The sequence below is a fragment of the Hippopotamus amphibius genome, unplaced genomic scaffold (assembly GCF_030028045.1).
Source record: "Hippopotamus amphibius kiboko isolate mHipAmp2 unplaced genomic scaffold, mHipAmp2.hap2 scaffold_175, whole genome shotgun sequence".
In the NCBI taxonomy this organism is placed as follows: Eukaryota; Metazoa; Chordata; class Mammalia; order Artiodactyla; family Hippopotamidae; genus Hippopotamus; species Hippopotamus amphibius.
Genome location: NW_026648315.1, coordinates 14,601 through 28,015, shown reverse-complemented (window position 1 = coordinate 28,015; position 13,415 = coordinate 14,601). Strand labels below are relative to the sequence as shown.

Below are 13,415 nucleotides of genomic sequence, written 5' to 3'. Positions count from 1 at the left end.
GCTGTCCTTCTCACCTCTTGGCAAACATCGTCCCCAGGGAAAAGAAGATCATCTGTCTTTGGTCTATGTTCCCTGGGGCAATCAACATGAGCCTTGGCCCAGCACCTGGATTAAACCGAATGGCACATCCCTTCAGGCATCCTTCTTTCCAGGATGCATCTGAGATAAGCCTTTGCAGGTGGCAGGGTGCAGGTGAGTGAGGAGTGCCTCGGTTGGGTCGATGATGACAACTCATGTGGTCCTGAAGAGAGCTGATGACCAAAGACTCATGCTCAATTGGATTACGCTGAGGCCTACCGGAGGTATCGAGGGGCAGGATGGTGTGGGTTTTTGGTCCATTCCAGAGCCCTGGGTGTGGGTGTGGGTGTGCGTGTGGGTTTTGGAGCACCCTCTCCCTCGATGAAATCCCTTGAGACTCCTCCGAGTCTAGGAGGCTTCCACGTAGCCAAGACCTGTTGCTGCCTTTGGTTTTTTATCCTGCTCCCTAGTGCCAGGGCACACATGTTCTGAGGCCATGGGGGGAGTCTTTCCTTAAGCCTTTCTTCTCTGAATTTCATGTTTCAGGCAATGCCTCTGGAATGGACTCACCACAGCCAGAATGTTTCGCAGTGTGTGGCTCATTTTGTTGCTACCTAGAGGCCCCAGAAAATTTTGAACTATGGGCTGGCCCCTGTTGCAGCAGCCAGTACAGGGTAGTCTTTTGGAACCCTCCTTCCTAGCAAGGAGGAATGTCTGCTGTTGCCCCAAATGTATGGGCTCACATCTTGTGCACTCACATTCCATCATTAGAGCTGTATTCTAGTCCGAGAGCACATAGACGCAGTGTTTTCTTCCTTGGCCCCAGGCGGAACATCTGTAGAGATCTCCGTGCACCTAGGGCCAGAGTATGCTCCCCAACTGAGGGGATGGTCCCTTGTGGTGTGTGCTTTATGGCTTCCCAAAACCTGTCAGTAGGGAAGGCTCATGCCCCATGCCTAGAGATGGGAGAGGCAGGCATGAGCCCATCCTCAGGTGCTTGGAAGCAGGATGCTGCTGGTTATTTCAAGGGCTGAAGGACATGCCCTGGTCTTCAATGGGGTTGTGCCAGGACCCTGCCAGGGATCACACTGCGTTGTTGGAACCATTTGATCCAAATGGGGCCTCTGATGCGGTCTGCGTACACACACAGGACCATAGCTTCTCCTGGGGTGGACTTCCTCTCTGGAAGCCACTGGTTTGTCAGAGAGCCCCCTCCAGAGGACAAAAGTCTTCTGGGTGTCCATTCCTCCATGAACGTTTGCAGAGCCCTTGAGCATCGTGGGATCATGTCCATCGTGTGGCCCTGTTTCCCTGAAGGGGAGAGTTGGCCCCGGGATTTGGGCTGAGGAGGGAGTAGCTGCCTGGCTGTTGTTTGGTGGCCTTGCAAAGGGCACAGGGGGGTACGCTGCCACAGAAGAAAGGTGTCCTGTTTGGGATTCTCTGTGCTCCCCAAGGAGGAATGCTTGACGTGGCACCCCATCCACCGGAGCACATGGCGGGTCCTCAAAATCAACACGTTCGACCTGAATTCTAGTAAGACTGAACATGGAGGCACCATTTCCTTCCGAGGTGCCCTGGGGAACAACCACACAGCTCTCTGTGCATGTCGAGGCACTGCACGATCATTTACTGGGCATATGATCAGATGTGGGGTCTGCTTTAGTGAATTCCAAGAAGCGTTGTTAGGGAGGATCTGGTTCCAGGCCGGGACATGATGAGTGGCAACAAGGACCCTTCATCAGGGACTTGGCAGGTAGATGCTCTTGGCTCTTGTGCGAGCTGAAGGGTGGTTACCTTGCTGGACTGGGGTTTCCCAAGTCTCTGCAAGGGATCGTGGGCCCTCAGATAGGCCAGTTGTTTTGGACAGGGCCTTTCATGGGTACAGCATACAAATATAGGCCTGAGGCATCTCCTGGGGAGGCCTTCCTCTATGGAAGCCGCTGACCACCAAGGGAGCTCCATCCAGCCTCTGTGAGTGTCTACTGTGTGGGACCTCAAGGCCTCGTTGTAAGGGTGTTGTGCACATGGACAAGCCGAGTGCGACTTTACCCAGAACACTCTTTCCCAGACCAGGGTGGGGACCAGAGGAATGTCTCCGTTCACCCTGACACATCCTCCATGTTGTCCCCACAAAGCAACCCTGGCACCAGCCCTTGTGACACTTGGAGGATCCATGAGGCGTGTCCTTCCCAGGGGAGACATAGAGGTACTGGTTATTTCATCCATCCCTGACAGTTTGAAGGTACATAGGATGGCTTTGATCCACCTGTTCACTCATCCCTTCATCTTTGTAAGTATGGAAGGAAGGAGGGAGGAAGCCAAGGACGGGGGTCAAAAGGGAGGGAGCTAGAGCATTATGGAGGAAGGGAGGCATAAAGGAATCTATGTAAGGAGCTGTGTGTATGGGTTTCAGCTATGTGCTCCTGTCTCTACGTGGAGGTACATTTGGGCACTGTGTTCCTGGATGTATTGCTGCAGGTATTTCTTGCAGCATCATTTGATGTATGAACGTGTATCACACATGTCCCCCAATGCATCTAGCATGGAATTGGAGTGCTCACAGCTGTCCTTCTCACCTCTTGGCAAACATCGTCCCCAGGGAAAGGAAGATCATCTGTGTTTGGTCTATGTTCCCTGGGGCAATCAACATGAGCCTTGGCCCAGCACCTGGATTAAACCGAATGGCACATCCCTTCAGGCATCCTTCTTTCCAGGATGCATCTGAGATAAGCCTTTGCAGGTGGCAGGGTGCAGGTGAGTGAGGAGTGCCTCGGTTGGGTCGATGATGACAACTCATGTGGTCCTGAAGAGAGCTGATGACCAAAGACTCATGCTCAATAGGATTACGCTGAGGCCTACCAGAGGTATCGAGGGGCAGGATGGTGTGGGTTGTTGGTCCATTCCAGAGCCCTGGGTGTGGGTGTGGGTGTGCGTGTGGGTGTTGGAGCACCCTCTCCCTCGACGAAATCCCTTGAGACTCCTCCGAGTCTAGGAGGCTTCCACGTAGCCAAGACCTGTTGCTGCCTTTGGTTTTTTATCCTGCTCCCTAGTGCCAGGGCACACATGTTCTGAGGCCATGGGGGGAGTCTTTCCTTAAGCCTTTCTTCTCTGAATTTCATGTTTCAGGCAACGCCTCTGGAATGGACTCACCACAGCCAGAATGTTTCGCAGTGTGTGGCTCATTTTGTTGCTACCTAGAGGCCCCAGAAAATTTTCAACTATGGGCTGGCCCATGTTGCAGCAGCCAGTACAGGGTAGTCTTTTGGAACCCTCCTTCCTACCAAGGAGGAATGTCTGCTGTTGCCCTAAATATATGGGCTCACATCTTGTGCACTCACATGCCATCATTAGAGATGTATTCTAGTCCGAGAGCACATAGACGCAGTGTTTTCTTCCTTGGCCCCAGGCAGAACATCTGTAGAGATCTCCGTGCACCTAGGGCCAGAGTATGCTCCCCAACTGAGGGGATGGTCCCTTGTGGTGTGTGCTTTATGGCTTCCCAAAACCTGTCAGTAGGGAAGGCTCATGCCCCATGCCTAGAGATGGGAGAGGCAGGCATGAGCCCATCCTCAGGTGCTTGGAAGCAGGATGCTGCTGGTTATTTCAAGGGCTGAAGGACATGCCCTGGTCTTCAATGGGGTTGTGCCAGGACCCTGTCAGGGATCACACTGCGTTGTTGGAACCATTTGATCCAAATGGGGCCTCTGATGCGGTCTCCGTGCACACACAGGACCATAGCTTCTCCTGGGGTGGACTTCCTCTCTGGAAGCCACTGGTTTGTCAGAGAGCCCCCTCCAGAGGACAAAAGTCTTCTGGGTGTCCATTCCTCCATGAACGTTTGCAGAGCCCTTGGGCATCGTGGGATCATGTCCATCGTGCGGCCCTGTTTCCCTGAAGGGGAGCGTTGGCCCCGGGATTTGTGCTGAGGAGGGAGTAGCTGCCTGGCTGTTGTTTGGTGGCCTTGCAAAGGGCACAGGGGGGTACGCTGCCACAGAAGAAAGGTGTTCTGTTTGGGAATCTCTGTGCTCCCCAAGGAGGAATGCTTGACGTTGCACCCCATCCACCGGAGCACATGGCGGGTCCTGAAAATCAACACGCTCGACCTGAATTCTAGTAAGACTGAACATGGAGGCACCATTTCCTTCCGAGGTGCCCTGGGGAACAACCACACAGATCTCTGTGCATGTCGAGGCAATGCACGATCATTTACTGGGCATATGGTCAGTTGTGGGGTCTGCTTTAGTGACTTCCAAGAAGCATTGTTTGAGGAGGATCTGGTTCCAGGCCTGGACATGATGAGTGGTAACAAGGACCCTTCATCAGGGACTTGGCAGGTAGATGCTCTTGGCTCTTGTGCGAGTTGAAGTGCAGTTACCTTGCTGGACTGGGGTTTCCCAGGTCTGTGCAAGGGATCGTGGGCCCTCAGATAGGCCAGTTGTTTTGGACAGGGCCTTTCATGGGTACAGCATACAGATAGAGGCCTGAGGCATCTCCTGGGGAGGCCTTCCTCTACGGAAGCCGCTGACCACCAAGAGAGCTCCCTCCAGCTCCTGTGAGTGTCCACTGTGTGGGACCTCAAGGCCTCGTTGTCAGGGTGTTGTGCACATGGACAAGCCGAGTGCGACATTGCCCAGAACACTCTTTCCCAGACCAGGGTGGGGACCAGAGGAATGTCTCCGTTCGGCCTGACACATGCTCCATGTTGTCCCCGCAAAGCAACCCTGGCACCAGGCCTTGTGCCACTTGAAGGATCCATGAGGCTTGTCCTTCCCTGGGGAGACATAGAGGTACCTGTTATTTCATCCATCCCTGACACTTTGAAGGTACATAGGATGGCTTTGATCCACCTGTTCACTCATCCCTTCATCTTTGTAAGTATGGAAGGAAGGAGGGAGGAAGCCAAGGACGGGGGTCAAAAGGGAGGGAGCTAGAGCGTTATGGAGGAAGGGAGGCATAAAGGAAGCTATGTAAGGAGCTGTTTGTATGGGTTTCAGCTATGTGCTCCTGTCTCTACGTGGAGGTACATTTGGGCACTGTGTTCCTGGATGTATTGCTGCAGGTATTTCTTGCAGCATCATTTGATGTATGAACGTGTATCACACATGTCCCCCAATGCATCTAGCATGGAATTGGAGTGCTCACAGCTGTCCTTCACACCTCTTGGCAAACATCATCCCCAGGGAAAGGAAGATCATCTGTGTTTGGTCTATGTTCCCTGGGACAATCAACATGAGCCTTGGCCCAGCACCTGGATTAAACCGAATGGCACATCCCTTCAGGCATCCTTCTTTCCAGGATGCATCTGAGATAAGCCTTTGCAGGTGGCAGGGTGCAGGTGAGTGAGGAGTGCCTCGGTTGGGTCGATGATGACAACTCATGTGGTCCTGAAGAGAGCTGATGACCAAAGACTCATGCTCAATAGGATTACGCTGAGGCCTACCGGAGGTATCGAGGGGCAGGATGGTGTTGGTTTTTGGTCCATTCCAGAGCCCTGGGTGTGGGTGTGGGTGTGCGTGTGGGTGTTGGAGCACCCTCTCCCTCGACGAAATCCCTTGAGACTCCTCCGAGTCTAGGAGGCTTCCACGTAGCCAAGACCTGTTGCTGCCTTTGGTTTTTTATCCTGCTCCCTAGTGCCAGGGCACACATGTTCTGAGGCCATGGGGGGAGTCTTTCCTTAAGCCTTTCTTCTCTGAATTTCATATTTCAGGCAACGCCTCTGGAACGGACTCACCACAGCCAGAATGTTTCGCAGTGTGTGGCTCATTTTGTTGCTACCTAGAGGCCCCAGAAAATTTTGAACTATGGGCTGGCCCCTGTTGCAGCAGCCAGTACAGGGTAGTCTTTTGGAACCCTCCTTCCTAGCAAGGAGGAATGTCTGCTGTTGCCCCAAATGTATGGGCTCACATCTTGTGCACTCACATTCCATCATTAGAGCTGTATTCTAGTCCGAGAGCACATAGACGCAGTGTTTTCTTCCTTGGCCCCAGGCGGAACATCTGTAGAGATCTCCGTGCACCTAGGGCCAGAGTATGCTCCCCAACTGAGGGGATGGTCCCTTGTGGTGTGTGCTTTATGGCTTCCCAAAACCTGTCAGTAGGGAAGGCTCATGCCCCATGCCTAGAGATGGGAGAGGCAGGCATGAGCCCATCCTCAGGTGCTTGGAAGCAGGATGCTGCTGGTTATTTCAAGGGCTGAAGGACATGCCCTGGTCTTCAATGGGGTTGTGCCAGGACCCTGTTAGGGATCACACTGTGTTGTTGGAACCATTTCATCCAAATGGGGCCTCTGATGCGGTCTGCATGCACACACAGGACCATAGCTTCTCCTGGGGTGGACTTCCTCTCTGGAAGCCACTGGTTTGTCAGAGAGCCCCCTCCAGAGGACAAAAGTCTTCTGGGTGTCCATTCCTCCATGAACGTTTGCAGAGCCCTTGGGCATCGTGGGATCATGTCCATCGTGCGGCCCTGTTTCCCTGAAGGGGAGCGTTGGCCCCGGGATTTGGGCTGAGGAGGGAGTAGCTGCCTGGCTGTTGTTTGGTGGCCTTGCAAAGGGCACAGGGGGGTACGCTGCCACAGAAGAAAGGTGTCCTGTTTGGGATTCTCTGTGCTCCCCAAGGAGGAATGCTTGACGTGGCACCCCATCCACCGGAGCACATGGCGGGTCCTGAAAATCAACACGTTCGACCTGAATTCGAGTAAGACTGAACATGGAGGCACCATTTCCTTCCGTGGTGCCCTGGGGAACAACCACACAGCTCTCTGTGCATGTCGAGGCACTGCACGATCATTTACTGGGCATATGGTCAGATGTGGGGTCTGCTTTAGTGAATTCCAAGAAGCGTTGTTAGGGAGGATCTGGTTCCAGGCCGGGACATGATGAGTGGCAACAAGGACCCTTCATCAGGGACTTGGCAGGTAGATGCTCTTGGCTCTTGTGCGAGCTGAAGGGTGGTTACCTTGCTGGACTGGGGTTTCCCAAGTCTCTGCAAGGGATCGTGGGCCCTCAGATAGGCCAGTTGTTTTGGACAGGGCCTTTCATGGGTACAGCATACAAATATAGGCCTGAATCATCTCCTGGGGAGGCCTTCCTCTATGGAAGCCGCTGACCACCAAGAGAGCTCCATCCAGCTCCTGTGAGTGTCTACTGTGTGGGACCTCAAGGCCTCGTTGTAAGGGTGTTGTGCACATGGACAAGCCGAGTGCGACTTTACCCAGAACACTCTTTCCCAGACCAGGGTGGGGACCAGAGGAATGTCTCCGTTCACCCTGACACATCCTCCATGTTGTCCCCACAAAGCAACCCTGGCACCAGCCCTTGTGACACTTGGAGGATCCATGAGGCGTGTCCTTCCCAGGGGAGACATAGAGGTACTGGTTATTTCATCCATCCCTGACAGTTTGAAGGTACATAGGATGGCTTTGATCCACCTGTTCACTCATCCCTTCATCTTTGTAAGTATGGAAGGAAGGAGGGAGGAAGCCAAGGACGGGGGTCAAAAGGGAGGGAGCTAGAGCATTATGGAGGAAGGGAGGCATAAAGGAATCTATGTAAGGAGCTGTTTGTATGGGTTTCAGCTATGTGCTCCTGTCTCTACGTGGAGGTACATTTGGGCACTGTGTTCCTGGATGTATTGCTGCAGGTATTTCTTGCAGCATCATTTGATGTATGAACGTGTATCACACATGTCCCCCAATGCATCTAGCATGGAATTGGAGTGCTCACAGCTGTCCTTCTCACCTTTTGGCAAACATCGTCCCCAGGGAAAGGAAGATCATCTGTGTTTGGTCTATGTTCCCTGGGGCAATCAACATGAGCCTTGGCCCAGCACCTGGATTAAACCGAATGGCACATCCCTTCAGGCATCCTTCTTTCCAGGATGCATCTGAGATAAGCCTTTGCAGGTGGCAGGGTGCAGGTGAGTGAGGAGTGCCTCGGTTGGGTCGATGATGACAACTCATGTGGTCCTGAAGAGAGCTGATGACCAAAGACTCATGCTCAATAGGATTACGCTGAGGCCTACCAGAGGTATCGAGGGGCAGGATGGTGTGGGTTGTTGGTCCATTCCAGAGCCCTGGGTGTGGGTGTGGGTGTGCGTGTGGGTGTTGGAGCACCCTCTCCCTCGACGAAATCCCTTGAGACTCCTCCGAGTCTAGGAGGCTTCCACGTAGCCAAGACCTGTTGCTGCCTTTGGTTTTTAATCCTGCTCCCTAGTGCCAGGGCACACATGTTCTGAGGCCATGGGGGGAGTCTTTCCTTAAGCCTTTCTTCTCTGAATTTCATATTTCAGGCAACGCCTCTGGAACGGACTCACCACAGCCAGAATGTTTCGCAGTGTGTGGCTCATTTTGTTGCTACCTAGAGGCCCCAGAAAATTTTGAACTATGGGCTGGCCCCTGTTGCAGCAGCCAGTACAGGGTAGTCTTTTGGAACCCTCCTTCCTAGCAAGGAGGAATGTCTGCTGTTGCCCCAAATGTATGGGCTCACATCTTGTGCACTCACATTCCATCATTAGAGCTGTATTCTAGTCCGAGAGCACATAGACGCAGTGTTTTCTTCCTTGGCCCCAGGCGGAACATCTGTAGAGATCTCCGTGCACCTAGGGCCAGAGTATGCTCCCCAACTGAGGGGATGGTCCCTTGTGGTGTGTGCTTTATGGCTTCCCAAAACCTGTCAGTAGGGAAGGCTCATGCCCCATGCCTAGAGATGGGAGAGGCAGGCATGAGCCCATCCTCAGGTGCTTGGAAGCAGGATGCTGCTGGTTATTTCAAGGGCTGAAGGACATGCCCTGGTCTTCAATGGGGTTGTGCCAGGACCCTGTTAGGGATCACACTGTGTTGTTGGAACCATTTCATCCAAATGGGGCCTCTGATGCGGTCTGCATGCACACACAGGACCATAGCTTCTCCTGGGGTGGACTTCCTCTCTGGAAGCCACTGGTTTGTCAGAGAGCCCCCTCCAGAGGACAAAAGTCTTCTGGGTGTCCATTCCTCCATGAACGTTTGCAGAGCCCTTGGGCATCGTGGGATCATGTCCATCGTGCGGCCCCGTTTCCCTGAAGGGGAGCGTTGGCCCCGGGATTTGGGCAGAGGAGGGAGTAGCTGCCTGGCTGTTGTTTGGTGGCCTTGCAAAGGGCACAGGGGGGTACGCTGCCACAGAAGAAAGGTGTCCTGTTTGGGATTCTCTGTGCTCCCCAAGGAGGAATGCTTGACGTGGCACCCCATCCACCGGAGCACATGGCGGGTCCTGAAAATCAACTCGTTCGACCTGAATTCGAGTAAGACTGAACATGGAGGCACCATTTCCTTCCGTGGTGCCCTGGGGAACAACCACACAGCTCTCTTTGCATGTCGAGGCACTGCACGATCATTTACTGGGCATATGGTCAGATGTGGGGTCTGCTTTAGTGAATTCCAAGAAGCGTTGTTAGGGAGGATCTGGTTCCAGGCCGGGACATGATGAGTGGTAACAAGGACCCTTCATCAGGGACTTGGCAGGTAGATGCTCTTGGCTCTTGTGCGAGCTGAAGGGCGGTTACCTTGCTGGACTGGGGTTTCCCAGGTCTCTGCAAGGGATCGTGGGCTCTCAGATAGGCCAGTTGTTTTGGACAGGGCCTTTCATGGGTACAGCATACAGATAGAGGCCTGAGGCATCTCCTGGGGAGGCCTTCCTCTACGGAAGCCGCTGACCACCAAGAGAGCTCCCTCCAGCTCCTGTGAGTGTCCACTGTGTGGGACCTCAAGGCCTCGTTGTCAGGGTGTTGTGCACATGGGCAAGCCGAGTGCGACATTGCCCAGAACACTCTTTCCCAGACCAGGGTGGGGACCAGAGGAATGTCTCCGTTCGGCCTGACACATGCTCCATGTTGTCCCCGCAAAGCAACCCTGGCACCAGGCCTTGTGCCACTTGAAGGATCCATGAGGCTTGTCCTTCCCTGGGGAGACATAGAGGTACCTGTTATTTCATCCATCCCTGACACTTTGAAGGTACATAGGATGGCTTTGATCCACCTGTTCACTCATCCCTTCATCTTTGTAAGTATGGAAGGAAGGAGGGAGGAAGCCAAGGACGGGGGTCAAAAGGGAGGGAGCTAGAGCGTTATGGAGGAAGGGAGGCATAAAGGAATCTATGTAAGGAGCTGTTTGTATGGGTTTCAGCTATGTGCTCCTGTCTCTACGTGGAGGTACATTTGGGCACTGTGTTCCTGGATGTATTGCTGCAGGTATTTCTTGCAGCATCATTTGATGTATGAACGTGTATCACACATGTCCCCCAATGCATCTAGCATGGAATTGGAGTGCTCACAGCTGTCCTTCACACCTCTTGGCAAACATCATCCCCAGGGAAAGGAAGATCATCTGTGTTTGGTCTATGTTCCCTGGGACAATCAACATGAGCCTTGGCCCAGCACCTGGATTAAACCGAATGGCACATCCCTTCAGGCATCCTTCTTTCCAGGATGCATCTGAGATAAGCCTTTGCAGGTGGCAGGGTGCAGGTGAGTGAGGAGTGCCTCGGTTGGGTCGATGATGACAACTCATGTGGTCCTGAAGAGAGCTGATGACCAAAGACTCATGCTCAATAGGATTACGCTGAGGCCTACCGGAGGTATCGAGGGGCAGGATGGTGTGGGTTTTTGGTCCATTCCAGAGCCCTGGGTGTGGGTGTGGGTGTGCGTGTGGGTGTTGGAGCACCCTCTCCCTCGACGAAATCCCTTGAGACTCCTCCGAGTCTAGGAGGCTTCCACGTAGCCAAGACCTGTTGCTGCCTTTGGTTTTTTATCCTGCTCCCTAGTGCCAGGGCACACATGTTCTGAGGCCATGGGGGGAGTCTTTCCTTAAGCCTTTCTTCTCTGAATTTCATATTTCAGGCAACGCCTCTGGAACGGACTCACCACAGCCAGAATGTTTCGCAGTGTGTGGCTCATTTTGTTGCTACCTAGAGGCCCCAGAAAATTTTGAACTATGGGCTGGCCCCTGTTGCAGCAGCCAGTACAGGGTAGTCTTTTGGAACCCTCCTTCCTAGCAAGGAGGAATGTCTGCTGTTGCCCCAAATGTATGGGCTCACATCTTGTGCACTCACATTCCATCATTAGAGCTGTATTCTAGTCCGAGAGCACATAGACGCAGTGTTTTCTTCCTTGGCCCCAGGCGGAACATCTGTAGAGATCTCCGTGCACCTAGGGCCAGAGTATGCTCCCCAACTGAGGGGATGGTCCCTTGTGGTGTGTGCTTTATGGCTTCCCAAAACCTGTCAGTAGGGAAGGCTCATGCCCCATGCCTAGAGATGGGAGAGGCAGGCATGAGCCCATCCTCAGGTGCTTGGAAGCAGGATGCTGCTGGTTATTTCAAGGGCTGAAGGACATGCCCTGGTCTTCAATGGGTTGTGCCAGGACCCTGTTAGGGATCACACTGTGTTGTTGGAACCATTTCATCCAAATGGGGCCTCTGATGCGGTCTGCATGCACACACAGGACCATAGCTTCTCCTGGGGTGGACTTCCTCTCTGGAAGCCACTGGTTTGTCAGAGAGCCCCCTCCAGAGGACAAAAGTCTTCTGGGTGTCCATTCCTCCATGAACGTTTGCAGAGCCCTTGGGCATCGTGGGATCATGTCCATCGTGCGGCCCTGGTTTCCCTGAAGGGGAGCGTTGGCCCCGGGATTTGGGCTGAGGAGGGAGTAGCTGCCTGGCTGATGTTTGGTGGCCTTGCAAAGGGCACAGGGGGGTACGCTGCCACAGAAGAAAGGTGTCCTGTTTGGGATTCTCTGTGCTCCCAAGGAGGAATGCTTGACGTGGCACCCCATCCACCGGAGCACATGGCGGGTCCTGAAAATCAACACGTTCGACCTGAATTCGAGTAAGACTGAACATGGAGGCACCATTTCCTTCCGTGGTGCCCTGGGGAACAACCACACAGCTCTCTGTGCATGTCGAGGCACTGCACGATCATTTACTGGGCATATGGTCAGATGTGGGGTCTGCTTTAGTGAATTCCAAGAAGCGTTGTTAGGGAGGATCTGGTTCCAGGCCGGGACATGATGAGTGGCAACAAGGACCCTTCATCAGGGACTTGGCAGGTAGATGCTCTTGGCTCTTGTGCGAGCTGAAGGGTGGTTACCTTGCTGGACTGGGGTTTCCCAAGTCTCTGCAAGTGATCGTGGGCCTCAGATAGGCCAGTTGTTTTGGACAGGGCCTTTCATGGGTACAGCATACAAATATAGGCCTGAGGCATCTCCTGGGGAGGCCTTCCTCTATGGAAGCCGCTGACCACCAAGAGAGCTCCATCCAGCTCCTGTGAGTGTCTACTGTGTGGGACCTCAAGGCCTCGTTGTAAGGGTGTTGTGCACATGGACAAGCCGAGTGCGACTTTACCCAGAACACTCTTTCCCAGACCAGGGTGGGGACCAGAGGAATGTTTCCGTTCACCCTGACACATCCTCCATGTTTGTCCCCACAAAGCAACCCTGGCACCAGCCCTTGTGACACTTGGAGGATCCATGAGGCGTGTCCTTCCCAGGGGAGACATAGAGGTACTGGTTATTTCATCCATCCCTGACAGTTTGAAGGTACATAGGATGGCTTTGATCACCTGTTCACTCATCCCTTCATCTTTGTAAGTATGGAAGGAAGGAGGGAGGAAGCCAAGGACGGGGGTCAAAAGGGAGGGAGCTAGAGCATTATGGAGGAAGGGAGGCATAAAGGAATCTATGTAAGGAGCTGTTTGTATGGGTTTCAGCTATGTGCTCCTGTCTCTACGTGGAGGTACATTTGGGCACTGTGTTCCTGGATGTATTGCTGCAGGTATTTCTTGCAGCATCATTTGATGTATGAACGTGTATCACACATGTCCCCCAATGCATCTAGCATGGAATTGGAGTGCTCACAGCTGCTCTTCTCACCTTTTGGCAAACATCGTCCCCAGGAAAGGAAGATCATCTGTGTTTGGTCTATGTTCCCCTGGGGCAATCAACATGAGCCTTGGCCCAGCACCTGGATTAAACCGAATGGCACATCCCTTCAGGCATCCTTCTTTCCAGGATGCATCTGAGATAAGCCTTTGCAGGTGGCAGGGTGCAGGTGAGTGAGGAGTGCCTCGGTTGGGTCGATGATGACAACTCATGTGGTCCTGAAGAGAGCTGATGACCAAAGACTCATGCTCAATAGGATTACGCTGAGGCCTACCGGAGGTATCGAGGGCAGGATGGTGTGGGTTTTTGGTCCATTCCAGAGCCCTGGGTGTGGGTGTGGGTGTGCGTGTGGGTGTTGGAGCACCCTCTCCCTCGACGAAATCCCTTGAGACTCCTCCGAGTCTAGGAGGCTTCCACGTAGCCAAGACCTGTTGCTGCCTTTGGTTTTTTATCCTGCTCCCTAGTGCCAGGGCACACATGTTCTGAGGCCATG

The 13,415-nt window shown here is 53.4% G+C and overlaps 6 non-coding genes across 6 annotated transcripts; all 6 read left to right on the top strand.

The window, feature by feature from the left end:
- The first annotated feature begins 214 nt into the window (after window positions 1-214).
- On the top strand, window positions 215-295 carry LOC130843105 (small nucleolar RNA SNORD115). Its single transcript, XR_009050712.1, has one exon. It is a non-coding gene; the product is annotated as a small nucleolar RNA SNORD115 (small nucleolar RNA).
- Window positions 296-2,794: 2,499 nt separating this feature from the next.
- LOC130843099 (small nucleolar RNA SNORD115) lies at window positions 2,795-2,875 on the top strand. The gene has a single exon (XR_009050705.1). It is a non-coding gene; the product is annotated as a small nucleolar RNA SNORD115 (small nucleolar RNA).
- A 2,500-nt stretch (window positions 2,876-5,375) lies between these two features.
- On the top strand, window positions 5,376-5,456 carry LOC130843166 (small nucleolar RNA SNORD115). The gene has a single exon (XR_009050773.1). It is a non-coding gene; the product is annotated as a small nucleolar RNA SNORD115 (small nucleolar RNA).
- Window positions 5,457-7,955: 2,499 nt separating this feature from the next.
- Window positions 7,956-8,036, top strand: LOC130843165 (small nucleolar RNA SNORD115). The gene has a single exon (XR_009050771.1). It is a non-coding gene; the product is annotated as a small nucleolar RNA SNORD115 (small nucleolar RNA).
- A 2,499-nt stretch (window positions 8,037-10,535) lies between these two features.
- LOC130843164 (small nucleolar RNA SNORD115) lies at window positions 10,536-10,616 on the top strand. Its single transcript, XR_009050770.1, has one exon. It is a non-coding gene; the product is annotated as a small nucleolar RNA SNORD115 (small nucleolar RNA).
- A 2,497-nt stretch (window positions 10,617-13,113) lies between these two features.
- Window positions 13,114-13,194, top strand: LOC130843163 (small nucleolar RNA SNORD115). The gene has a single exon (XR_009050769.1). It is a non-coding gene; the product is annotated as a small nucleolar RNA SNORD115 (small nucleolar RNA).
- Window positions 13,195-13,415: the final 221 nt, after the last annotated feature.